Raw genomic sequence first — 25,810 nt, 5'->3', positions numbered from 1 at the left:
ATGATAAAAACAATTATTTGGATAAATTTGGGCCAAATCCAAGTACCGAAGTTTACTCATGAGGCACTTTAGGTTTTACATCATGGGAACATGAGCATAACCAATGAATGAAAAATTAGCTTTTCACCTCAAGAAAATAAACATAAAGAAAAAGATAAGGAAACACAATAAGAAAAAAAAAAGATAAGGAAAAAGAAAAAGAGAAAAGAAAAAAGAAGAATAATGATAAAGTGAATAAGTAACTTGTTGAAGAAGTTTTAAAAAGGAGGATAAGTTATTAAAAGAAGTAAAAATAAATTATTGATAAGAAAAATAAGCTATCAAGATAAGTAAAGACACTTATTTAAAATGTGCATAAAAAAAGGGTTTCTCCTTATTTTTCACTTCTCTCCTCCCTTTTTAAGATGCAAACTAAAGAGTATTGTAAAGAACGCTTCGAGAAGCCATAGCCAAGCCTCTTGTAACACACATCTCCTACATACACCTCCTCTCCAAGAGAATCCATGGCCAAAGCCATAATCAAGCTTGCTGTAACTTGTTCTTCTTTTTCTCATTACACTCTCTTATCTCCTAGCCCTCAAGCTTTCCATAGTTTGAATCTTCCTTGTCTCATTCCAATTTCTCATTCCAAGTATTGCAATTGGTGGTCTTGAAGGTGAAGAGGGAGAGAGCCGGTTACGTCAACAAGCTTCTTCCATAATCCTCTCAAAGAGAGAAGAGGACTCTACCATACATACACTAGGATAAGGTTTCTTGTCATCTTCATGCTATTGCACATCTTAAACAATCGGATTACTTTTCTTTCTAAGTTAATTCATGCTTAATCTCTAATGTTTCCATAAACAATCTTCTCTCTTAACTAACAATGTTACTAAGCACTAATTACAATGCTGTTCTCCTTGAGAATTCTCTTAGCTCAAAGAGATAGGAGCGTGTGCGCATGTACATGCACACACACATACACACAGATCTACAGCCTCACCTACAACTTACTTTCTTTTCCCTCGGCCTCACCTTATGTACATAAGATGCTTGCCATGAAGGCTTGCAAAGTTGTGCAAAAAAGGGGGGGGGGGGGGGGAGAGAGAGAGAGAGAGAGCTCTGAGTCCCTAGTTGAATTGGGACAAGAGAACATCTAGAGAGAATCTCCTTTTTTTTACTTGTTGGAGAATATATAGTCAATGCTTATTAATAAATTTTTCTAATGGTTCCAAAAGAAAGAAATTCATTACTTAGATAGTGCAAATAGTGCAAGGAAACTCTAAAGAGAACAAAAAGTTGGAAACGCAATAAGAAAGAAATATAGAAATGTATCACAATGCAAACTAAAATACCTTCTTATATAGGCATAGAAAGTCTTTTGACCTTTCACTTTGATGGGGCTTTTCATCTTATAACTTACCTTTCACTTCGCTTGATATGTTTTGAAAGAATTTTTATTTTTTCAAGATTGGAGAGTCCTAATGCTTCTTTTGAAAAATAAGGTTAGTTCCCGGAATTCCAATACTTAATTGACTTTGATTTATGGCATTTATCTCTATTAAGTGATTTAGGTAAAAGAAGAAGAGTAAGTTGAAAGTTAAGAAAAAAAATTGTGGGGAAGGGGGGGGTGATAAGTATAGATATTAGTCACCATTCATCATCCATTTTATAAGTATGATATCCAAATACCTATGGATAAAGAGAGTGATTTCTACTCTCTTTATGCCATATTAACTTGGTACTTTAAAGAACTTGAAATAACGTCGTAATTAGTGCTTAGTAACGTTGTTAGTTAAGAAAAAATTAAGATAGAATCTTGCTTATGGAAACTTGAGATCTTCAGCATGAATTAACTTAGAATGAAAAGTAACCCAATTGTTTAAAGTGTGTAATAGCATGAAGATTACAAGAAACATTACCTTGGTGTATGTATGGTAGAAACTTCTCCTTGCTTTGAGAGGATTATGGAAAAATCTTGTTGACATAGTCGGCTCTCTCCCTCTTAGTATTCACTTGAAGACCACCAAGTGCACTACTTGGAATGAGAGAATGAAATGAGACAACGAAGATTAAAGCTATGGAGTACTTGAGGGTTAGGAGAGAGAAAAGTGTAATGAGAAGAAGAAGATCAAGTTATGGAAATCTTGATTATGGCTTTGGCCATGGCTTCTCTTGGAGAGGAAGTGTGTGTAGGAGATGTGTGTTGCAAGAGGTTTGGCTATGGCTTATTCAAGCTTTCTCTACAACTTACTCTCTAGTTTGTATCCTAAAAATGGAGGAGAGAAGTGTAAAATGAGAAGAGAAACACTCTTTTTATGCACATTTTAGATAAGTGGTTTCACTTATCTTGATAGATTATCTTCCTTATCTTATCCTGATAACTTGTTTTGATAACTTATCCTCCTTTTCAAAACTTGTTCAAAAAGTTACTTATTCACCTTGTCGTTATACTTCTTTTTCTTCTCTTTTTCTTTTTCGTTATCTTTTCCTTTATGTAAATTTTCTTGAGATGAAAAGCATTGGTTATGCCCATGTTCCCATGGTGTAAAACCTAAAGTGTCTCATGAGTAAACTTTGGTGCTTGGATATAACCCCAATTTACCCGAACATTTTTTAAAATTTTGTTTTCAAAAGTAGATACCTTAAATGCGTTGGTCAAGAGTAAATGCTAGGAGGAGGTCCTTAAAAACTCCTCAACAAAAAGAAAGAGCTATCTTCAGCTTGAAACAATAAAAAAAGGCGATAAATCTTTAACCGCAAGTTACACCTTTAACTCTTAGGTTATGCTAATTCATTCTTTGCTAGTTTACTTATCTATATAAGGTGCAATCTATCATTGTTTCTCAGAGTAATCTTACCTCCATCTTTTTCTTTTCCTTCCATCCTTTTGTCAAGAACTTCTTGAGATTATCTCTTTTAATCCTTTAGTGTGTCTCTTTGCTCATTACCTTGCTTTATGGAACGGTGGCAAGAGCTAATTTCTATGGTTGTTCTTCATCTTCAACAAGCAAGTGAATTTGTAAGGAGAGATTTTGTGGAGCGATATGAGTGCTTGATCTTCTCTCACTTGGAAACTTCAGTAGCACAAACCAAATAGTGGACGTTTTGTGGCATAACAAGGGTGACACTTTGGGGTCAGAATCACTTTGGCAACAATGTTTTCTTGGCTATGGTTATTGATGCTATAGGTTTGGGCCCTTGATATTACTGCATTTTTAGGTCAATGCATCATGGGTTCTTTGAGTGAGTCTTTTTGCTTATATAGTTTCTTGCTCACCACAAGATTTGTCTTTATCTCCATTTTGGCTTGTCTCTTAGAGGTCCTTTTGGCATATCACCTCATGCCAATGCCAATGAGGCAGGTATTATGATAACATGCCAAAACATTTCAATAAATGAGTTACCTAATATGTATTCTACTTGTGATACTTGCTTTCGTGATCATGTGATGAATGGGTTTATTGACCTGTAGAATTTCTTTTACTCTTTGTTGTATCTCTTTACAAGTTCATCAAGAACAACAAATGGTTAATGGAACTCTTTGAACTGTTTGGTAAAAAAAAACTTTGGAAAGGCTAGGAATCTAAATGGGCTATTTAATAATTGTCTTCATCAGCCGAACCTTTGCTCTACTTCTTGGAATATTAATCTAAAAGGAACTTAAGGTAGATTAACTTTGTAAGCCTTTCCCATATAGGATAAAGAAAAATAAAACTTGAAAACACGTGGTAGAGGAGATAGGATGCCCGAATCCTAAGACGAGGATAGGGATATGTATAGGGAACTATATATGATTGCTTGAAAGATAACTAGGTAGCTTTAATAATACTAAAGAACAAAAGAGTTAAAATATTCTAAAAAGAAAAAAAATGGGAACGACCTAATAAATGCATACTTGCAAGGATATGCAACAGTTTTCATGTTGCTTTCAAATGCTTGAAATGTACTCTTGGTTAGATATCTTTGAAACACTGTTTCTCTAGTATCATAGTACTACCTTGGACAGATGTATTTATCAATGGTTTGGTTGGAAGGTAGATTCTAGAGGGTTAATTTGTTGGCCTATCTTTAGCTCTGATATCACTTGTGAGGCCATGTCAGGGACCGAGGGTTGCACCATCTCCAAATAGATACACCACAATTCTTGCTATCTCTCCCGCTTGAGACTGACACCAAGACAAGACTCCTCCTGCTCTTTGATGCCAACACAAGGGGGTTATAACATTCACTTTTTCTAATATGGAATCCTTAACCCTGAAATATCTTTCCTTAGATTCAGTTCAATTTTCCAATCAAAGTCATCAGACTAAACTTGAACTCAACCTTCTAGAGTCAACTGGTGGGAGTTCTCTAATTCACCCTTGGTTCAAGGTCATTGATGTTTTTTTTTTTTTCTTATTATCAATCACAATCGTTAGTGCATTCCCTTAAGATGAGTGTCTTTACTAACTATACAAAGCCCTCGTTCCCAAGTTTGATCCCTGCTTCGTAGATTGAAATCCCTTTCTCCATTATTGACTTAACTTAATGGACAACATAAAATTTGGGATCAACTTTTTGGCCAACAAGTTAACCCTCCAAAATCCACCCTCCCACCAAACCATTTGATAAATGCACCTTTCTAAGGTAGTACTATGATAAGTCTACTAGAAAACAGTATTCTAATCATGTCAAACCAAGAATACATTTCAAGATTTTGAAAAGTAGCATGAAAACTATTGCATACCCTTTTAAGTGTGAATTTATCAGGTGGTTCCCACCTTTTCTATTTTTAGAATATTTTACTTCCTTTTTCCTTTAGTATTATTAAATTTATGTAGTTATCTTTTAATCAGTCACATATACTTCTCCAGGCATATCCCTATAACATTCACTTTTTCTAATATGGAATCCTTAACCCTGAAATATCTTTACACTTTTTCTAATATGGAATCCTTAACCATCCCTTGTTGTATCCCATGGGTAAACACCTGCGTTGGCCTTTTTCCAAACATGTAAGACAAATTTAACATTTAAAACTTCTATGCTACGCTAGGGCTATCCATAGCAAATGTTCTTTGTAAACTTTTAATTCTAGTTGAGAATTAGATTAAGTTCAATGAATTATAATCCCTTAGTTCCTATTTCCTTTTAGTGTCTACTCAAACAAGACCTTAAAACACAATGCTTCTCTTGGAAGTTTAAGGTTTTTGTCTCGATGTAAGTTTCCAAGAGTTAGTATATGGAGTGAGCTTGTCAAAGCGAGCTTTTTTTCTTTGGGAAGGGAAGCCACCGGTGCACCACCATTTCGCCCTCATTGGTCACCAAAGCCACCCACTCTTCTCCTCCATCGCTTCCTTGGACCCACCACTATTGTCACCCTCCTTGGTCACCAAAGCCACTCACTCTTATCTTCCACCCTCTCCTCCTTCATCACCTCCACCTATCCCCTCTCACCCTCCCTATCCTCTATCCACTCTTTTGCTCGCTCTCCCTCTTCCTACCTCCACATCTCTTACTCACTATCTTCTTCCCTCCTCTCTCTCTCTCTCTCTCTCACACACACACACACACACATTGTACCTACCCTTGAGTTACCTACTCCCTCAATCTCACCACCATCTCCTCTGCCCATTATATACATCTGTTTTTGTCTCCCTCCCTTGGCCTCCATGTATCTTTTTAACTTACTTCTTTCTTCTCTCTCACCCATTCCCTCCCTTCCTCCCTTGGGTAATCCTCTCTCTCTCTCTCTCTCTCTCTCTCTCTCTCTCTCTCTCTCTCTCTCTCTCTCTATGGTCCCCTCAAAACCCATATTTCCCCCCACTCCCACGCGCTCTCTCTTCACAAAATTTTCCCATTAGCAATATCACTAGTAAGGACATCATAGTGAGAATGAGGTATCATTCTAGTGTTTTGTAAAGATAATCAAGAACAACTTATTTTGAAGTGAAAGAGACCAAGTTCGATAGTGATGGACAACAACTTAGCCAAAAAGATCCTAAGTAAAGATAGAGTCCTCATCTGCATCCATATAAACAAGACAACATTCATCAGCCTTGATAATTATTACAGGTGTCAACAATCCTATTAGTTGTTATTCATGTCCTGCTTAAAACCTTTTGAACTTACATCTATCATCCAACTAATGCTAAATATCAAATAAAATCCATTCTCTGTTTATTAGTAAGCCACATATGAAAGTGACATATGTGTGTATGTGCATGGGCGCGTGTCTGCCCTAACCTAAGCACCATACTCAATGAGTCGGCAGTAGTTCCATTTAGTATGGGCCTATTGCCTTATCAAGTTGATGAAAATAGAATAGTCAAGGCTGAAGCCAAAGAGCTGTATCATATCAAAAAATCCATGAGTCTCATTGGAGCTATAAGTGACAACATTATTAGAGAGGATTATACTCCAGACGGAATTTTAAGGCTTTGTTAGCCAGTAGAGAATAATATGGATGTCATTCTTAGGCAGTCGTAGAAGTTTCCATGATTTAACCAATTTCTATGGATAGTCCTCAAACGAACTGTCCATCCAAGAGTAGTTCTTTTATAGGTAAAATGTTCTTGAAATCATAAGAATCAAAATAATTGCACAAGGGTAAGTAATTTTGGATTAACCTGCAACCTAAACAAGCAGAGTCAAAGGCTACAATAGCTGTGAGTAGGAATTTGATGAGGATCCCTTCTTGTTAATATATCATTTCTCTCTCTCTCTCTCTCTCTCTCTCACCTCCCTATAGAGAAAAATCTCCAAAGCCAGCGTCCTGGTTTCCCAGCTTTCTAGGAGAACCTTGTGTTTAGAACGTGTGCGTTGCTATTTTTAGACATATAGACAAAAGAACATAACAGCTCAAAAGACATTTGGCTTTAGACAAAGGAAAATGATTGGCACAAAAACAACTCAGTCTTCGATTCATTTTTATACATCATAGTGAGAATGAGGTATCATTCTAGTGATTAGTGCATAAGATAGTAAAAAACTACTTATCATGAAGTGGTGAAAGTGACCAGATTCAATAGTGATCGACAATAGCTTAGTCAAAATTATCCTAAGTAAAGATAGAGTCCTCAGTTACATCCATATAAACAAGACAACAGATTTGTTAGCCTTGAATACAGATTTGTTAGCCTTGAATACGTATTACAGGTGTCAAAAGACCTATCAATTGTTATCCGTGTCCTACTTAAAACCTTTTTAACTTATACCTACCATGCATGTGTTAAATATCAGCAAATATCCATTCTCAAAACAGTAAGCCAAAAATAAAAGTAACATGTGTGTGTGTGTGTGTGTGCGTGCGCGCCCTAGCCCAGCCACCATACTCAATGAGTTTGTAGTAGGGCCATTCAATATGGGCCTACTACCTCATAAAATTGATGAGAATAGAATAGTCAATTTTGAAGCCAAAGAGTTGTATCATATCAAAAAGTCCATGAGTCTCATCAGAGTTATAAGTGACAATGTATCAGAGAGGATTATACTCCAGTCAAAGTTTAAGGCTTTGTTAGTCAATAGAGAATAGTATGGATGTGGTTATTATTCTTAGTCAGTCATAGAAGTTTTCCATGTTTTAACTAGCTTCTATGGATAGTCCTCAAACGAGCCGTCCATCCAAGAGTAGTTCCTTCAAAGGTAAAATGTTCTTGAAATCATAAGAATCAAAATAATTATACAAGGGTAAGTAAATTTGGATTAACCTACAACCTGAAACGAGTAGATTAAAAGACTACAATAGTTGTGAGCAGGTAATCCAATCTTTAGACAAGAAAAAACCACCTAACAACTGTCAACCTAACAAGGAATTATAGACAGTGGGTCCATCAAAGTATATAGAAAAAAATCTCCAAAGCTAGCGTCATGGTTTCCCTGCTTTCTAAGAGAACCTTGTGTTTAGGATGTGTGTTTTGTTGTTTTTATACTTATACTTATACACAAATAAACATAATAGTTCAAAAGATAGTTGGCTTTAGACAAAGGAAAATGATAACCACAAAAACATCTCAAGCTTTGATTTATTTTTTTACATCATAGTGAAAATGAGGTATCATTCTAGTGTTTTGTACATAAGATAGTCAAGAACAATGTATTCTCAAGTGAAAGAGACCAGGTTTGATAGTAATGGATAGCAGCTTAGCCAAAAAGATCATAAGTAAAGATAGAGTCCTCAGTTACATCCATATAAACAAGATAGAAGATTCATTAGCTTTGAATACATATTACAGAGGTGTCAACAAACCTATCAGTTGTTATCCATGTCCTACTTAAAACCTTTGTACTTATTCCTACCATCCATGTAGTGCTAAATATCGACAATATCGATTCTCAGAATAGTAAGCCGCATATGAAAGTGACATATGTGTGTGTGTGTGCGCACGCGCGCGCTCACCCTAACCCAAGCACCATACTCAATGAGTCAGCAATAGTCCCATTGAGTATGTGCCTACTATCTCATCAGGTCGATGAGAATGAAATAGTCAAGTTTGAAGCCAAATAGTTGTATCATATCAAAAAATCCATGAGTCTCATCAGAGCTATAAGTGACAATGTTAATAGAGAGGATTATACTCTAGTTGGAGTTTTAAGGCTTTATTAGCCAATAGAGAATAGTATGAATGCCATTCATAGTCATTCATGGAAGTTTTCTATGCTTTAACCAGTTTCTATGGATTGTCTTCAAATAAATCGTCCATCCAAGAGTAGCTCGTTTATAGGTAAAATGTTCTTGAAATCATAAGAATCAAAATAATTATACAAGGGTAAGTAATTTTGGATTAACCTGCAACCTAAAACCAAAAGAGTCAAAGACTACAATACCCATGAGCAAGAATCCAATCTATAGACAAGGAAAAACCATTTAACACCTATCAACCTAAAGACCATTTGACAAACTCCGTGTTCCCCTTTGTATGAATGTAGAGGCCTATATTGGAAGGGCATTTGGAATGGCCGATGAGGTTGAGGTTGAAGGGGGCTTTTATGAGTTCCCCTTTGTCTAGGAATTGTGCACCTTTCAAAATTTTGAGTTTGTAGTCTTCAACAATAGAGGCAGGGAGATAGCCAGGTAAACCCAGGTTTCACTAAGAATAGGTGCTAGAAAAGTTGTGTTAGGTAGGACCCAAAGCTGATGGTCCACCCCAAAAGATTCAATTTCAATTTGCCTAACATGTAGGAAAGGGAAAACCTTGGATATTTTTGGTACCATTTCTAAGAGGTTAGAGTCACCGAGGGAGCAAAGATTACTCTAAACTTCTTTGACGGCCTCAAGAGTTGCACTATCTCTACAAAAGATACCACGTGTCGGAGGGATAGTTGGAGTAGCCGGGGTACTGATAAAAGAAGGATTGAGGCCGCATAGTTTTTTTAGAAAGTTTAGATAGTTTAGCCCCAAAAGAGCAAAAGCAAGCTCTTGCTGATATTGTACAGAGAGTATAGGTAGCTGGGCTACGTACTGGGAAATCAAATTAACACCATCTTTGGAATCCTTGTTTAAGGTAGCCAAAATCTTGACCCAATCATTAAAAGATAACATGTGCAAGATAGACATCTTTTTGTCTGTGGTAAGAGCCGAATCATATATTAGTTGAGAAGCATCCAATCTGCCAATACATCTGAGGACAAGAGATGTTGCCACAGAGAGGGGTTCAGAAGATAATTCCAAGCCTTGCGAGAGAGAAAGGGTGTGCAATATATAAAATTGTTAGTAAGGCTATGACTACTTATGGTGGTAAGTAACACAACATTTGGCCTTTCTTACCAAGAAAGGTCGAGTTCTAACTACTAAGCCATTTTGGAGGAAGGTCTTTTAGGTAAAACTTAATCTGCTCTAGAATCCTTGTATGATTCTCTGGGTTGTATTTTACTCTCATGCGAGTTGTCTTTCTAAAGTGTTTGTGATCCTGAAAGGAAATATATAAACATAAATATAATTAGTCTTGGGGATTGGGCCTGCAATCCTTAAACCGGCAAAGTCAAAGACTATAATAGTCGGGAGCAGGTAACCACAAAATTAGTCTATGAGGGACTGCCTACACCAGCAAACCAATCAAGGGACTATAGACTGTGGGTCCAACTAAGAACTAAGATTCAAAACTAGTTTCTAAAGCCAACGTCTCGGTTTATCCAAAGAAAATGGAAAAACCTTATGTATAGGGCGTATGTGCAACTATTTTTACTTAAATAATAAGACACGATTGAACTTTAACATTCAAAAGACAGCAGGCTTCATAGAAAGAGTAATGATAAGTACAAAAACAACTCAGTCTTAGAATTATCATTGTACAATGCTTATATAAGAATGAAACCTCATTTTAATATACAGATATCAGAACTCATTTCAGTATATAGATATCAGAAGTACTTCCACACCAGTAGGTGTAAGTGTTCATGTGTAGACAATTGCTTTAAGCCAAAAAACTTCCAAGATAAGATATAGTCCTTACCTGCATCCATCCAAACAAGACAATAGATACATTAGCCTTGGATGTATTTTACAGGTATCAATGGACTATACCAATTTTGTTATCCATGTCCATTTTACAACTTTTTAAACTTAAAAGCACTTTCTAGAGTACTCATGTGTTCCAGATTTTATGTAAAAACGTTTTATTATCCCAAAGATTATTTTTCTTGATATCCTTATCATCATAATAGCATACATATTATTATGATCAGAAGGCCACTACCCCTTCTAATCCAAGTGTCTTATCCCCTATAACAGCTCATCAGTCTTTTGAGTTTTACTTTGCCAGATTAGTGAAGTTCCACTTCCTCTTGATTTTTAAGTACATGAAGCCATAAAGTAACAAAAAACATTAGATATCTAAAAAATTCCATTAATAGTTTAAGAGTATCAAACTTGTTTCTATTATCAGGACAGACTTTGAATAGTATATGCTCATTAGGGTGTATGGAATCCAACCTCCCTAAGCTTGTATGCCAAATGGGAAAAATACACTGATTACAATCCTCTTAGTTTCAAGAAAATCTTGTGCCTTACTGATTAGGTTACCAAGTGGCAACCCCCTAATATAAACACGGTATTCAGCTAGAACAACGGTCGAACCATGAAGCATAAAGAACAGACGCCCTTTTGGGCTATTTTCATAAACTATACCCTAACTTGTGATTGTTAAATGGTTTATTGTAACACCCCATCAACACAACGTACTTATGCTACGTGATGACTCGCCAACCTCCTTGAGTGGCTCGGTCTTTGAGGAGAGTACCTATAGGACCAACTCCTACGTGCATTGGTCTCTCTGCACCTCTTGCTCTAACTCCATAGTCGCTTGCTTCTCTTCGGACGCTATGCGTTGAGCCTCGCATGCTTGCTCACGCTCAAGCTCCAAAACTGACCTTTTTTCTTTGCAGTCTTGATCCATGGCAGCACGTTGAGTCTCTTGTTGTAGCATCATTTTCATCATCATGTTGACCAAAGCCTCCATAGGGTTTGGTACAATCCGTGGCATAGATGGGGATGGGGGAGGATTGGGGAACAATCCTCCTATTGTAGAAACTTCCTCTTCTCCAACTTCACTCTCATCACCTTCATGCAAAGTATCCATTCCGCTTTGGGTGATGACCATGCACTGAGTTCTTGGGGTTCTTGGGTTCTTGAATACGTGGGTACTCGGGGTTCTTAGGGTTTTTGAGTACTTGGGGTTCTTGATTACTCGAGGTTGGCTTGCAATGTGCATTTAAGAAGGCTTTGCTCTTACCCAAGATAAACTCCTTCTTGCGGGTGCACCTCTTGGCGCCCTTGTGCTCACACGAAGGTTGCTTTTTCCCACCTCACATCGATTGGCCTGCCGCTAAGTGCAAGGTCCACTCTCAATGTGTGGAAAAGAGGAACAAGGGGAGGCTGGACAAGCCCTTATGTCTTGGGTTACCTGCCACTCTTCAAAAACACAGATTAGGGATTGACAAGTCCAAATTTTCTTGGATTACGTGCAATCACAAGAAGCAAAAAACAAATATTGTGCTTCTTGTGCTTCTTTACTTGAATGATGATACCGAACACTGTGAAAGAGCTCTGATACAAATGTAATGTGCATCGAAAGTGAATGATGGTGTATGTCTCAGAATGAGTGATTAGTGGGTGCTCAAGGTTCCTTTTACTGACAGGAAGGGAGAGCCTTCCTTGACTTAATGAGAGGATGTGCAATGACCAAAACAAGAGAGTGGAATGAAAACTGTGAGTGTGCAAGAGAGCGCTAGAGAGAGAGAGAAGACCAAATGTACCCTCCAAGGGCCTCCCTCTCTATTGCTAGAGAGGTATTTGCTTTAGATTGCACAAAGTTTGGTACAATGCTTCTAAATGTTGTGGTACTTGATGATGATGATGTCAATAGTGATGATGACATCGATGACGATGATGTTGATGATGACGATGACGTCAAGGGCTAAAAACTGAAAATGCTAGGTGTCCTGCTAGGGATTTGCAACTGTGGTGGTTCTACGGGGTTGATCGGAAATCACCAAAGCAAGCAAGGCTGAGAATGCACAAATCTTGGTTGTGTAAGGTTGAATCTACAAAAATTTCGATTTTTATGGTCTAGAAACTGAAAACGCTAGGCTGATCTGGGTCCTAGGTCGCGGACGACGAGGTTCTGTTATTAGGTAGGTGCAGTATAGTGAGGCTAAGGGATGATCTAAAAAAGCTGGTTTTCCTTGGCTGAAAATGCAGGTCTTCTTCTACAAAAGACTGGTCCTTTTTGTCTGCAAAAATGCTAGCCTTGCTGGTCTACTGAGGAAATGCTTTCCTCTACGGCCTCTTCTGCTTCTTCTACTGGCACTACACCTCTCTATATAGGCCCCAGATGCTGGGTCAAGCAGCTATCAAGATGCCTCCACGATTTGGTTAAAAATACTAAAGTCACTTATTAATAAAATAAGTGTCAATAAGAGGTGGTTTCCACGTGTCATCAAAAACTGGATCCATGCGATGGAACATGCTCATGCTTGGTACTAGATCATGCTGCTAATGCTATGGGTTGTGCAATCATAAGGTATGTAGCTACTCTAAGTGCTTGGACATGCACGGCCTGCATACAAGTTCACAAGGGTTCCAGAACACTTCCTAGGCTACCTAAACCCTAGAAGTAGGAATAGCTTGTCTATATGCACATAGGGTTAGATGTGCATGTGACACTGAATCATTGGAAAAATGAAAAGTGAATGGGTCAAAGAATTGGTTATCGCCAGATGATCAAAAAATAGAAGAGTCAAATTTAGGTTTAAAATCAAATTCTAAGATGGTAAAGATCAATAAATATCTGAAATTGGAAATAAAAAAAATCCAAGCAATTATTCCACAAGTATCAAGATGTTTTTGTGTGGGAGCATAAGGATCTAAAAGGTGTTGACCCAAAGGTCTGTCAGCACCAGATACCACTAAAACCAGATGCATGACAAGTACAACTTTAGAGGTACACGATGAATGTGAATTATGCAAAGATGGTGAAAAAAAATCGACAATCTATTAAAGACAAGGTTCATCACTGAACTAGCAAACATCGACTAATTTTTTCCTATAGTAGTTATGCAAAAGAAGGGGAAAATCAGGGTGTGTGTGGACTATAGGAAATTGAAGGCTCAACCATTCAAAGACCCATTTCCTTTTAAATTTGCTAGGGCCAAAAACGACTCAAAAAGGGCTGTGTAAGGCATTGGTTACCTTACTAATTAGCAGCTCGCCATTGATGATCAAATTAGCTCTAAATTTAGCTGTTTTGGTTGTTTAAAATCATATCTATGCAATTTAAAGCATATCTAGGTATATATCTCCATATTACATGGCGAGTATTCATTTACTTCTTAAAGTCTTGATAGTTTTTTACATTTCATCCTATGAGTTCAACTAACTTTGTTAAAAAAAAGCATATTCTATACCTGCATGGACCATATTTTGCAAAACAAGGGCCCCTTGCAACATGGAATACTCAGGAATGAAAAAATCTCACTATCAAGAGAGGACTTTATTTTTCAAATGGACGAGAAAGAGTGGGGGACAAATAAGGATCAATGCACTAAAGGAATTATTCAATTGGCTCTATAGGAGGCAATTACAACGGATGTGATAAAAAAACCATGCTGCTCAACCACAAATGGAGATTAATGCTTCACTTTGAAACTTTGTACCGAGTCTTTCTAAAAAGATCTAAATTCAATATATATATTTTAAAGTAAAATATTGACAATTTTACATCAATTTTTTTTTCCTTTTGGTATCACTAGGCATGTCACCCTAAAAACTTTCTTCTTCTATAGCCCCCAAGAAGGTTGATATTTGTCTCTTCAGCTGCTACTGCATAACTAGAGTAGCAAAGAAAGTATCCCACTCTTGATGCATCAAATCTTGCATCATACCCAAATATTCTAAGTGCTACAACTCTCTCAAGTAGCATGATCTTGTTTGCATTGATTTGAAGGGGAGTGTATCCCAGAAACCGTGAAATATCTTTAGGGCAAATATTGGCAACTTAGGATCTTCAAAATACTACACATGAAAAGCATAGAAGGTTGCATTATCCAACATAGATATGTAGTGCATGAGAGAGGATGCATCCCTTCTAGAAGTGTCCTCTATTGCTTTCCCTCTCGAGCCTTAAGCTCTCCCAAGAAAATTGTCTTTGTAAAGGAGTTCAATCTGCAAAACAAGAAGTAATGATTAATCAAAACAAACTTGAAAAAAGGAAGATAGGAAGGGAGATCAAGGTGAAACTGAATCTACCTTTTGCAACTCATCCTTGGCAATGAATTTTTCTTGAAGGAGATTGCATGATCCAGTCATCTCTCTTTTGTCAACGTCCTTTTCAACTTCCTTTAACTTAAAGTCTCTACCTGGATACCAAGCTCAACAAGCTTCTTCTCAAAATCCTCATCTTTGAGAGTAGGTTTCTCCTCTTCCACTCTTTTCATGCATAGAGCAAGTGCATCAGGAGCAGGAAGAAATAAGTTCTCGGATGTCTATAGATCAAGTGCCAAAAGCTCCTCTTTTGACTCTTCTTCCATATCAATGAAGTCTTTGGCCACCTCAGAAGCTTCAAATATGGTTGCAATACAGTAGTCCTCCCTGATATTAAGCAGACATTGAATATGATGGAGAGGGATATATTCTTTTCCATTGATATAGAAGTAGGGAAGACTTGGAGCAGTAAGGGAGGCCTCAGATAAATCTACTGTGGGCTCATCAATGATAGCATTAGCTCTAAATTGAGCAACATCAAAATTTGAACTCTTCGGCTCCTCAACTACAACAACATCAATTTCCTTCTCCTCTAGAACTTTACTTTTCTCAAGCTGCAGGACTATGAAAACATTTGTACTGTTTCCCTCTTTGTCTGTATCTTTCTCTTCATCACCTTTGCCTTGCATATCAACTTTAAGGAACAAAAAGAAAAGAAAGGCAACTTCTTTTGGAACAAGGTTGCAAGGCTTTGAATGGACATGACAAGAAATGGTCAGTGGGAAAACAAAAGAAATCTGGAAAATCCTCCTAATCTCCTTGTTACTTTTCCTTTCTCAATTGAGTTGGTAGTAAATTTAGTTAGACGACACTAAGTCTTTCCATCCAACATCAAACACTTACCCTCAACTGCCTCTTAAAACTCTTTAACTTCCTCAGACAAAAAGTCTTTCAATTTGTCTAGCATAACTGCAAGATCAAACAAAGGATTGAATATGTCATATGCCTTTGAGTACACTTCCATGTCACCACCATCCATGATAGCAACCAAGAGCTTCTCACTTGGGCTCTCCTCTAAAATCTCTTAACGACCTTCAACAATAAGACTCATCAGGCTGCTCAAGATTTCTTAAATGACTTTATGAATGATAGCTGCATTTGCTCACAGAGTCACACTGATGAGCAAAGATTTTGTGTTTGTGTCAAGACTGAGGTACAAGTTTGATAAGGCTCTTGAGCGAATTCCTAGTGATGATCTAGGGCCTATCAAATTTTAAATATCCCCCCTGCTAGGCAGCAAAAGAAGTCAGGGGTTTTCATTGAAGATGTTACACATTAGTATGACACAAAAAAGGCCAAGGATATCAAAGCAGGCAAGGAGGTTGAGAGGGAGCAAGACATGATGTCAAAATATTATATCTTTATAGAGCATGCATAAATTTTAAGAGCATCCAAATCTCTCGTTTATGAAAAATTTACATGCCAAATGGTTGTGGATGTCTCCATGTATGGGGATGATGAGGTGTACTGTGACATATTCCCTCAAGATACAAGTATGCTTGTAAACCCCAACATTGAGGTTGGTGATGCTGTGCTCTTTATCTATCGCAGGTATGTGTTGTCCCTTTGCTAATTATTAGTGCATATGTGTCTACAAGGGCCTCATTGGGGGATGTATTTTCTTTGACTTCAGGTGTCTTATGAGGGATCTTCCAGAGGCTATAGCTATACAAATATCCATACTTGATCCTCTAGTGACGTAGTGCCTATTCAACAAGCAAGGAAGCCTTTCAAGTTTCTTTGAAGAGTTTGACATACTGACCTGCAATTACATAATATACCCCTATGTTGCAGGGTAAGTCTTAACTCCTAATAATATTTTATATTCTATGGTATTCCTAGCTAATTGTTATTTTCCTGTAGAGGAAATTGGAGTCTTATTATCTTCAATCTTTTTGAGAAAGATGTTATATTTATGAATTCATTGTCAAGTATCCATGGGAGAAGTAAACTGTAAGTTTGAAGTATGATCTATGCTTGATGGCCCCTTGTTTTCTATTAGAAGCTTTTTGATTGATGTCTTCTTGCAGTGTTGCCAAACTTATCATTGGTCACCTGAGTACCACAAATAAAGATTACAATATAGAATCTTTCAAGTACTACAATCAAAAAGTGCTTTTACAAACATACTCAACATCTTTTGGATAGAAAGTGATTGCTAATGCATGGAGATATCTTGAGTCAAGGTGCAAGATGACTACACTCACTGTAAGTGTGCATCTCATGTGCCATTAATTTATTTTGACTTCTTATGTATGTACTCATGTTCTTTATTTTATTTTTCTATTTGCTATCTGTAGTTGCATGATCATATATCCAGAGTCTTGGGTCACGTGGGTGAGAGAGAAGGCTATTTCTATGGTTTTGGAAAGATCAATAAACCCAAATGATCCAGAATCTCCTATGGCACCAACTTCAAATGAACCAGAGTCTCCTTTAAAATGCAATGATCACAACATTGCAGTGGTTTTTTCAGGTCCTTGCAAGTGGCTCAAATACAACTCTTTTTGGGGGAAGACATGTGATGCAAGAGGTTGAATTTTCCATCCTTGTGCTCACAACAATTCCATCCAATTTGAATCTATACTCAGGAGATGTTTCATCAAGAAACTCAAGAGATTATCTAACATCATGTAGTCTCCAATTTGTTGTTATTATAAGGCTTCTATGCTCAATGTGTGGATGGACTATGACCTTTAGTTCAAACTCTGGACAATTTTCCTCAGAATCAAGAGGAACCCAACTACCTAACTTGCTTCTCCATCTCCTATAGTCATAGCCCAAAACTAATGACTGACGACATAGTTGATATGAGATAGACATAGAATTTGGGCTTACTCTACAACTAATATGATCGCCAATATGGAAATTTTCTTTGGTATTCCATCCGTCTCCAAGTACATTATCCAGTTCAGTCATAGAAAATCTTCTATTAAGCCACATCATCTTTGTCCTCCACAAGTCCATTGTTTTGAAACATGCCACAAAGACATGTATAGGCAAAAACCATTGAACTTTAATCCTTCTTGATATCCTACCCGAAGATATAGCTTTAAGGATGTCTTCTTTGATCTTGGATTTGAAGCTTGATATAGTACATGCATCAGAGGCTTCCCAATCAAGTGAACTTATGGTGGGAATGGGTAATTGATGTAGTTCTCCATATGCACCTTCTCGTGATGGAACCTTGTATTCTACAAAAGAGACAAACAAATCCATTGTTTTGTAAAAAGAAGGTGGCTTGTCAGCATACATAACATATGCAATCCCTTTTTGCATTGCTTTGAATGTCCCACTTAGGCTCTCCATAGGCTGCCACTCTACAACTGTTGAAGGAAAGATATCTGAAATGGAATCAAAAAATGAGAAAGAACAGTGGGAGAATGATAAATTCATTGTATCAAATAGATGAGATTTTTTATTACTTACAATAAGAATGCATTGTGGGATATCCATCCAAGTCTAACACCATATCCTTGGCCATGTACACATGTCGAACCTTAGCTAGCCATCCATTGTGGGTCACTTTGAAAGCAAGAAAACAACCTTTCCAATGGTTTTTTACTTTATCGCGTTTGGTTCTCTTCACTTTGTGTACACCTTTGTATGAAGGAAGCATTGTTACCTAGTCATTCACATGAAAAGACATGGGTTTCCAAAGACCATCCTCTCTAACGTTATGAAAGTCATAAGAAGTTATGTTATGTGAAGTGAAACCTGTGTAAGATGCCATGGAAACTTAGAGATTAGAGAAGAAAAAAGAAAATACAATGATGAAAAGACTTAAATCTCTCACAAAATAGAGGAAAAGTGAAAAAGGTATACGTTTGAAAAAAGTAGGTGATTTGTCATTAATGGCCTTGTTTTTAGAGCCTTCAAACAGAGATTTTGTATCTTTTGACAATGATTTTGTGAAATATAAAATAAAATAAAATATCAAACTTCATTACTTTGGGTCGCAAATTTAAAGAGCTTACTCATCGAAAGAACCTAAATATAGCAGTTTTGGCCTTGTGATTGAGACATTTAGCCGCTCTTCGCTAAAATAGGACCATCAAAACCCAAGATAGAGGAAACAAGAGTGCCATACTTTTGTATATGTGTCAAATGACTATTGGAATATTCCTTAATCCTTAGATTAACAAACATCCCTTTTCTAACGGTTTTTGGCCCTAACGTCACAGGTATGATGTTAGATGAGATAGTATGGCATGAAATGTAAAATTCCATGGATGGGTAAAATAGGAACAACTAGCTAAAGATAACACCAAAAGATAGGGTGAAAACAATATTCATCATTGAATGGGGATATTTCATGTTTCTAGTGATGCCAGTTGGCTCATATAACGCTCCAACAACCTTTCTACGATGTATGATAAAGATCTTTAGTGAGTTCTTGCGTAAGTTTTTGACAATATTCATGGAATTTTCTCATATGGAGACATGAATATCCTATTTTTCAAGATGGTATTTGAGAGATGCAGAGAGAAGAGGATTTGTGTGGATTTCTTTAAGCATGCATGGTCTAGAAGGAACATTTATTGGGACATATTGTGTCTAGAATTTGCATAGGAATGGCTAAAGACAAGGTCAAACGTTTCCAGTAAGCCATAGCACCAATGAATGTGTCTAAATTGAGTTGATTTCTAGGGTACATTAACTTTTATCTAAAGTTTATCATATGTTCACAACAAAGGCCATTCTACTATATGAATTAACCTAGAAGGGAGTTAAGTTTGTTTGGAGCCCAAAATGTGAGGGTAATTTCTAGTCTTTGAATGGGTGGAAGAAAAATCATAAAATTTTCCACCTCCTTTTTTGGGGGAAAAGTGACAATCCTTTAATCACTATTACTCCTCTCTTATACACCCACCATTTTTGCACACATGGTATGCACTTATTTGTCAAAATATTAGTCACCTCCATAATCTCATGGAAAATAAAGAGGCCCTTCTAGATCCCATCCTATTCCTAATAAGTGGGAGTTCCTTGACCAGAACCTTTGAAGCCTTTAGTAAAATCCATTGAATAGTTTTGGAATCTCACTATTCTAGCCTTTTTGGCATCTTCCTCTCCACATACTCAGTGATCAGAGCCACCAATTTCCTCAGCTGTTGCCACTCATCCACTTCTTTGGCGTTTCCCTTGGCCTTCCATACAACACTCTGTTTCTCCCACTTCTGAGCCTCTTCACTTTGCTTTGTTTTACTAGATAGCTCATCATGATGACAGCTCAGCACTCCATGTGATCACATGCACAAAAATTGGCTCTACCACCTTACCCTGTTGTATTTTTCACAATTATAGTAGAATCAAAGAAGTTACAAATGGTAAAATCAGCTCTACCCCGACCTGTTGAGATGTCGAGCTCTACATCTTGAGCTGGCATCCACTACGGGTCTTGGCCGCTTACGACATTTACTCACTGGCGTGTTAGGTGACCGACACGGAGGATCTCTGCCAGTGATTCTACAGCTGGACTACACTTATAGTGCCAGCCTAGTACGCTTCTAGCGAGTTCACACTTAGTGACCGCATGTACATATGTGCTACTTTTCAGTTTTAGCACTTAGTTATTTTGTACTCTCTTTTTTGTGAAGAAGAAGAAGAAGCTTTCCATCTCTGTGTGCTTTGTGCTTGTCTTGTGTAGCTCTCTTGCATCTTCATTCTTTACATGGTATTAGAGCCTGGTGCAGGCAAGAGAGGCTAAGAGAGCAAGAGCATCACAATACCTTCGTTCGCAATCCATGACCAGATCGTACAAGTTTTTCGTACAAGTTTCTAAACAGGTCTCCAAAGTGCAGTACACAGAGATTTACTGTACAAGCGTCACTGATGTATCTGACCCTTGCCACATCGTAGACAATCATTGCAGATTACCCCATGTACAAAAACACTAGAAAGATACCTCATTCTCATATTTACGTACAAAAATGAATTAAAGTGTGAGTTGTTTTTGTGCTACTCCTTGTCCCTTGCCTAAAGCCAGTTGTTTTTTGAATTGTTGGGTTATTTTGTCTTTAATATTAGTTAAAAAACAGTAGCACACACGTCCTAAACACAAGACTCTCCCAGTCTTCTTGGGAACCAGGACACTGGCTTTAGGGAATTTATTGGGCTATAGAGTTGTGTTGGACCCACTATCTATAATGCCTGTTTAGGTTGACTAGTGTTAGGTGGTCCATCTTAGCCTATATTTTAGGATTCCTACTCATAACTATTTTGGTCTTTTGACTTTGTCGGTTCTAGGGTTGCAGGTTGATCCATATTACTTACCTTGATTCTAAAGAATTTTTTAGGTTCACACTTAGCATAAGATGATTGCTTGCATGAGAGTCATCCATGATCCACTGAAACATGCAAGGATAATGAAACAAATTACACAATACCTAAAAGATCATCCCCCTAGAAAAGTCTATTCGCGTAGAACAATACCTTTTCTTGCCAGAAAGGCAAAAAGCATTTTAATCTCACATCCAAAATAGTCTCTTTCTAACTCTTCAAATGTTTGTTACATGCCATATCCCACCCCCAAGGTCTGGAGTTAGCTTTGAAACCTCTTTCTATGGCTACCTCCCTTGTCCTTCCATGTATAAAGCAACTTGGATGCAATACAACTTATCTATGATCTGCCCTTGCTTCTGACAAGAAGTCATCTTACATATGCTCTCTTTTAATAACTGGGTCAAATTTTGGCTACTTTAGACAAAGATAGTACAAATGGTGTAGCTATGATCTCTCAATATATTGCCCAACTAATTGTATTAGCTTTACAATACAATTAAGAGCTTGCTTTCTTCTTCTAGCGTTGAACTTGCTAATTTTCTTAACAAATTATGTGGCCTCAATCCCACTTTTGTTAGTACCCCTACTACCCCTATTATCCCACAATATGGTGGCCTCTTTTACAAAGACAGTGCTACTCTAGAAGCTGTCAAAGAATTTTAGAATAACCTATGCACCCTCAGTGGCTCTACCCTATTAGAGATGGTTCCCAAAGTTTCCAAAGTCTTTCCTTTCCTTCTAGATAGACAAATTGAAGTTGAGTCCTTTGGTGCAGACCATTAGCTTTGGATCCTTTCCAGCAAAGCTTTGTTGGCACCTATCCTAAGCAAAACTTGGGTATATCTTGCCAACCTACTTTCTTCTACAATGGAAGACTACAGACTCAAAGTACTTAAACCCGGACAATTCCTAGACAAAAGGGAGCTCATTAAGTCCCCTTTAAACCTCAATTTTATTGATCACTCTAAATGTTTGTCTAATGCTGGCCTATATTTTCGCACGAAAGGACAAGAGCAATCCATACTTTTACCCTAAATCTATTTGGAATGTTATTTGACCTTACTTAAAATGTGCTTGCAAATTTCTTGACCCAAAAGCCTCATGTGATTCCAGCATTATGTGGTTTGACCATGCTATTTGATACATTCTCAATCATTTGGAAAAAATCTTTCTAGAAAAACCCATAGACTTCCATTTATCCCTTATTTGCTTCTTCCTGGGTGGGCAAGCTAAACCCTTGGTAATTGCTCAGATCGCTTTCAACACTTTTTGTGGCTTGATGCTTGACATTCTCAAAGAACTCAAATCAAAAGAACTTGGTACGTATCTCACTAATTATGCCAACTACAAGGGTGTTAAAATTTCTACTGGAGTACTCAAACTTTGCATTGAGAATGATGATTTTTCCTCGCTTAAAAGACCTAACTCAGTAAGCACCCCTTATAGATCTTTTACATCTTGCCTAACACCTCGTGCTTCTTCTAGCTTCAATACTGAAAAGTCTCGTAGCTTCACTAGAGGTAGAGGAAGAAACACACCAATCCGGCACCTCCTTGACATGTAACTTATTTACCATGCAGGTAATTTTTGTCCCTTGTGGGAGGAAGCATATTTCCAACAAAACTTCGGTTGAAAATCATATCTAATGATACACTGTTTATACCAGAATGAACTCTTGGATTGGTTTTCACCCAATCTATCTTTTGTGAGTAATTTGATATACTTTTTGGTAACCATAACCTGTTAGATAAGGTCTTAATAGGTTGGACATATCATCAGCCTATTAAGAGTCTAATACACAGCAATGACTTTGCACACCACAATGCTATTTTTGAATGTTCTTGTGAAAGTTTGATGCTTTTTGTAACGACTTTGGTAATTTATGTAGGCATGTCTACACTTGTGATCTTAAAATTATTAATGATTCTACAGTTCAAGGCTAACGACTTTAATAATTTAGGTAGGCATGTCTGCACTTGTGAAAGTTTTATGCTTTTTGTAACGACTTTGGTAATTTAGGCAGGCATGTCTGCACTTGTGATCTTAAATTTATTAATGATTTTGCAATTCAAGGCTAACAAATATGTTGTCTTGTTTACATGGATGCCGGTGAGGAGTCTATATTTTCTTAGGACCTTTTTTTCTTAGCTACTATCCGTCACTGATGTACCTGACCCTTGTCACATTTTAGACAATCATTGCAGATTACCCCATGTACAAAAACACTAGAATGATACCTCATTCTCATATTTATGTAAAAAAATGAATCAAATACTAAGTTCTTTTTGTGCTACTCGTCCCTTGTCTAAATCCAGTTGTCTTTGAACTTATATGTTCTTTTGTATATAAGTATTAGTTTAAAAACATCAACACATACGTCATAAACACTAGGCTCTCCTAGTCTTCTATGGGACCGAGATGCTGGCTTTAGGGATTTTGTTGGGCTATAGAGCTGTGTTGGACCCACTGTCTATAATGCATGTTTACGTTGATTGGTGTTAGGTGGTCAATCTTAGACTATAGTTTAGGATTCCTACTCATGGCTATCATGGTCTTTTGACTTTGTCGGTTCTAGGGTCCCAGGTTAATCCATCTTTACTTACCTTGATTCTAAATAATTTTTTAGGTACACACTTAGGATAAGATGATTGCTCGCATAGAGAGTCATCCATGATCCACTAAAACACGCAAGGATAATGGAACAAATCACACACACACACACACACACACACACACAAGTACTTATTTACCTGACATTTATTTTTATTACCTAACAACTATGTTCTATCTTTTAAATCAAACCCTAGGTTTTACTCACATATTATTGGGCCTTATAAAAACACTACCATATTGCTCTCATTTTTTCTATGGGTATCCACCCATGCTATAACTAGGGTTGATAGCATCTAGACAGCTAGCTTTATAAGATTGGTTATGGTGCCTATTTTTCTCTTAGGCTACCCTTGGATAAAACCCACCGTGGGGTGGTACCCCTAAGGAGGAATACTAATAAAGCCTAAAACGTGGGCATTAAAAAGGTCTTGTTTAACAAGGTTAGCCAAACGCTCTTCCCCTTTGCCTCACTCATTCTCTCTTCCCTACTGTGTTAATTGCACGTAGTCAACTCTATATAACATAATCAAGCCCCATCAGAGGTGGCTGCATTTGTTTCCCTAGTAAAAATGGCACCTCGCCTACTCAAAGCTTGGAATGATGGAGTATAATGCTCTCTACACGCCATGATTATTTGTGACAAACCTTCTTCTATTTAAACTAGTGAGTGTGCATTTTGCCTCTCACTTAGCCTTGTGTGTGTTGATTTGTGTAATTCAAAGAGAGGACTGTGTGCATTACTATTTGCTGTGGAGGTATGGAGCTCACAATGCAGCCCACACAGGTCGATAACAGACTCAAAATCTCTCTTTATAGTATGGTAATCTCTCTTTGAGAGGGTGGGTCTAAGGTGATGTAAGCAACTCTAATTGTATACATTTATGTAACATTTGTGATAATGGCATGGCTTGGTAAGGCCCACTGTGTGGGTGGCTAAACAAAAAATTCTATTAGTGAATGGCATTAAAGGCTATCTATTAACACTTGGTATGGTTGATTGTTACTCGCTAATTTAACAAGCGTTTAGGTTGATTCCTTGCCTTAAAAGGAGCTGAGATGAAGGAACAATTTGGTAGGGTTGTTCTGTTCCTAACCCGCTTTTTTGACATTGTTATGTACTTTGAACTAAGCCATGCATAAATGAAACTTACTATGGCTTGTTAAGTGGCCCTATGTAAAAGAAACGTACTACATATTCCATGTTTGATTAGGTAATCTTCTTACCCTAATGGAGGAACCACATGGTGGGTCAATGCTTCATTTCTCGTGATTGATATGATATGCATGTACTTTAGAAGGGAGCTCTTTGTATGGCTTGAACTTTGACAATACTGTACACAACTTTGGTACTTAGTATTTAGTAGGACCTCCTACTTTTTGATACTAAAAAAACACTAATGATGCATTTTTTTGTCTGAATTCCGAACTCTGTATCTGACACGAGGATAAATTTACATACTTCTGCGTGGTATAAAGGTTTTTTTCTTGTGCCATTTTGGGATTATTGTATATACCGAAAAATTAGCTTACTGTCTCAACAGCTGGAAGATACGCTAACAATACTTGGTATTTTTTTGGACAAGCTATAATTAGGTGTTTTTTGTCTTTGGCTCGTTTCTGACAGTTGGTATTGAGCTTGTGTTTTTGGAGGGATTGACACCTCATTCAATAGGTTGATACAATATACTTGATGAAAAGCTTGGTATAATTTTTGGACATACTAAACTTGAGAAGAATAATTCAAGTTAGACCAAGGGGACTTATATATTTCTTAGGTAGATAAACATGGTTGAGTCAGTTAACTTTTTTCTGTCGACTAGAAGTTTGGGTTGATAGGAGGCATTTAAAAGATCTCTTTTTTTGTTTATTTCATATCTTCATAAATAATTAAAAAAACTAAAGGAATTAGTGCTTGACAAATGTGGCAAGATTTGATATTAAAATGAATTACTTGGATTGAAAAGGTTGGTAACCTCCTAGTAATATGTTTTGTTTAAGGTTCAAATAATAGAAAGGAAGACCTGATTGGGAGGAAAGTAGATTATACTTTTGGACAGTTGATGAATATGGTACCCAAACTTAAGAGGCAGTGGAAGTCATTAGTGAATCTAGAGAAAGAGCCAAAGCATGGACAAGTTGGATTGTTGAGTGTGGGAGAGTTACCCGCCAGCATTTGTCCTGTGGTGAATGCTT

General features: G+C 37.2%; 1 pseudogene; it reads right to left on the bottom strand.

The window, feature by feature from the left end:
* Positions 1 to 17,191: 17,191 nt before the first annotated feature.
* On the bottom strand, positions 17,192 to 18,452 carry LOC147433116 (uncharacterized; annotated as a pseudogene).
* Between the last annotated feature and the right edge of the window lie 7,358 nt (positions 18,453 to 25,810).

Source organism: Adiantum capillus-veneris, chromosome 20 (genome assembly GCF_014529385.1).
Source record: "Adiantum capillus-veneris isolate H3 chromosome 20, ASM1452938v2, whole genome shotgun sequence".
NCBI lineage: Eukaryota > Viridiplantae > Streptophyta > Polypodiopsida > Polypodiales > Pteridaceae > Adiantum > Adiantum capillus-veneris.
Note: the sequence above shows the minus strand (reverse complement) of the source record. Positions and strands in the feature narration are given on the sequence as shown.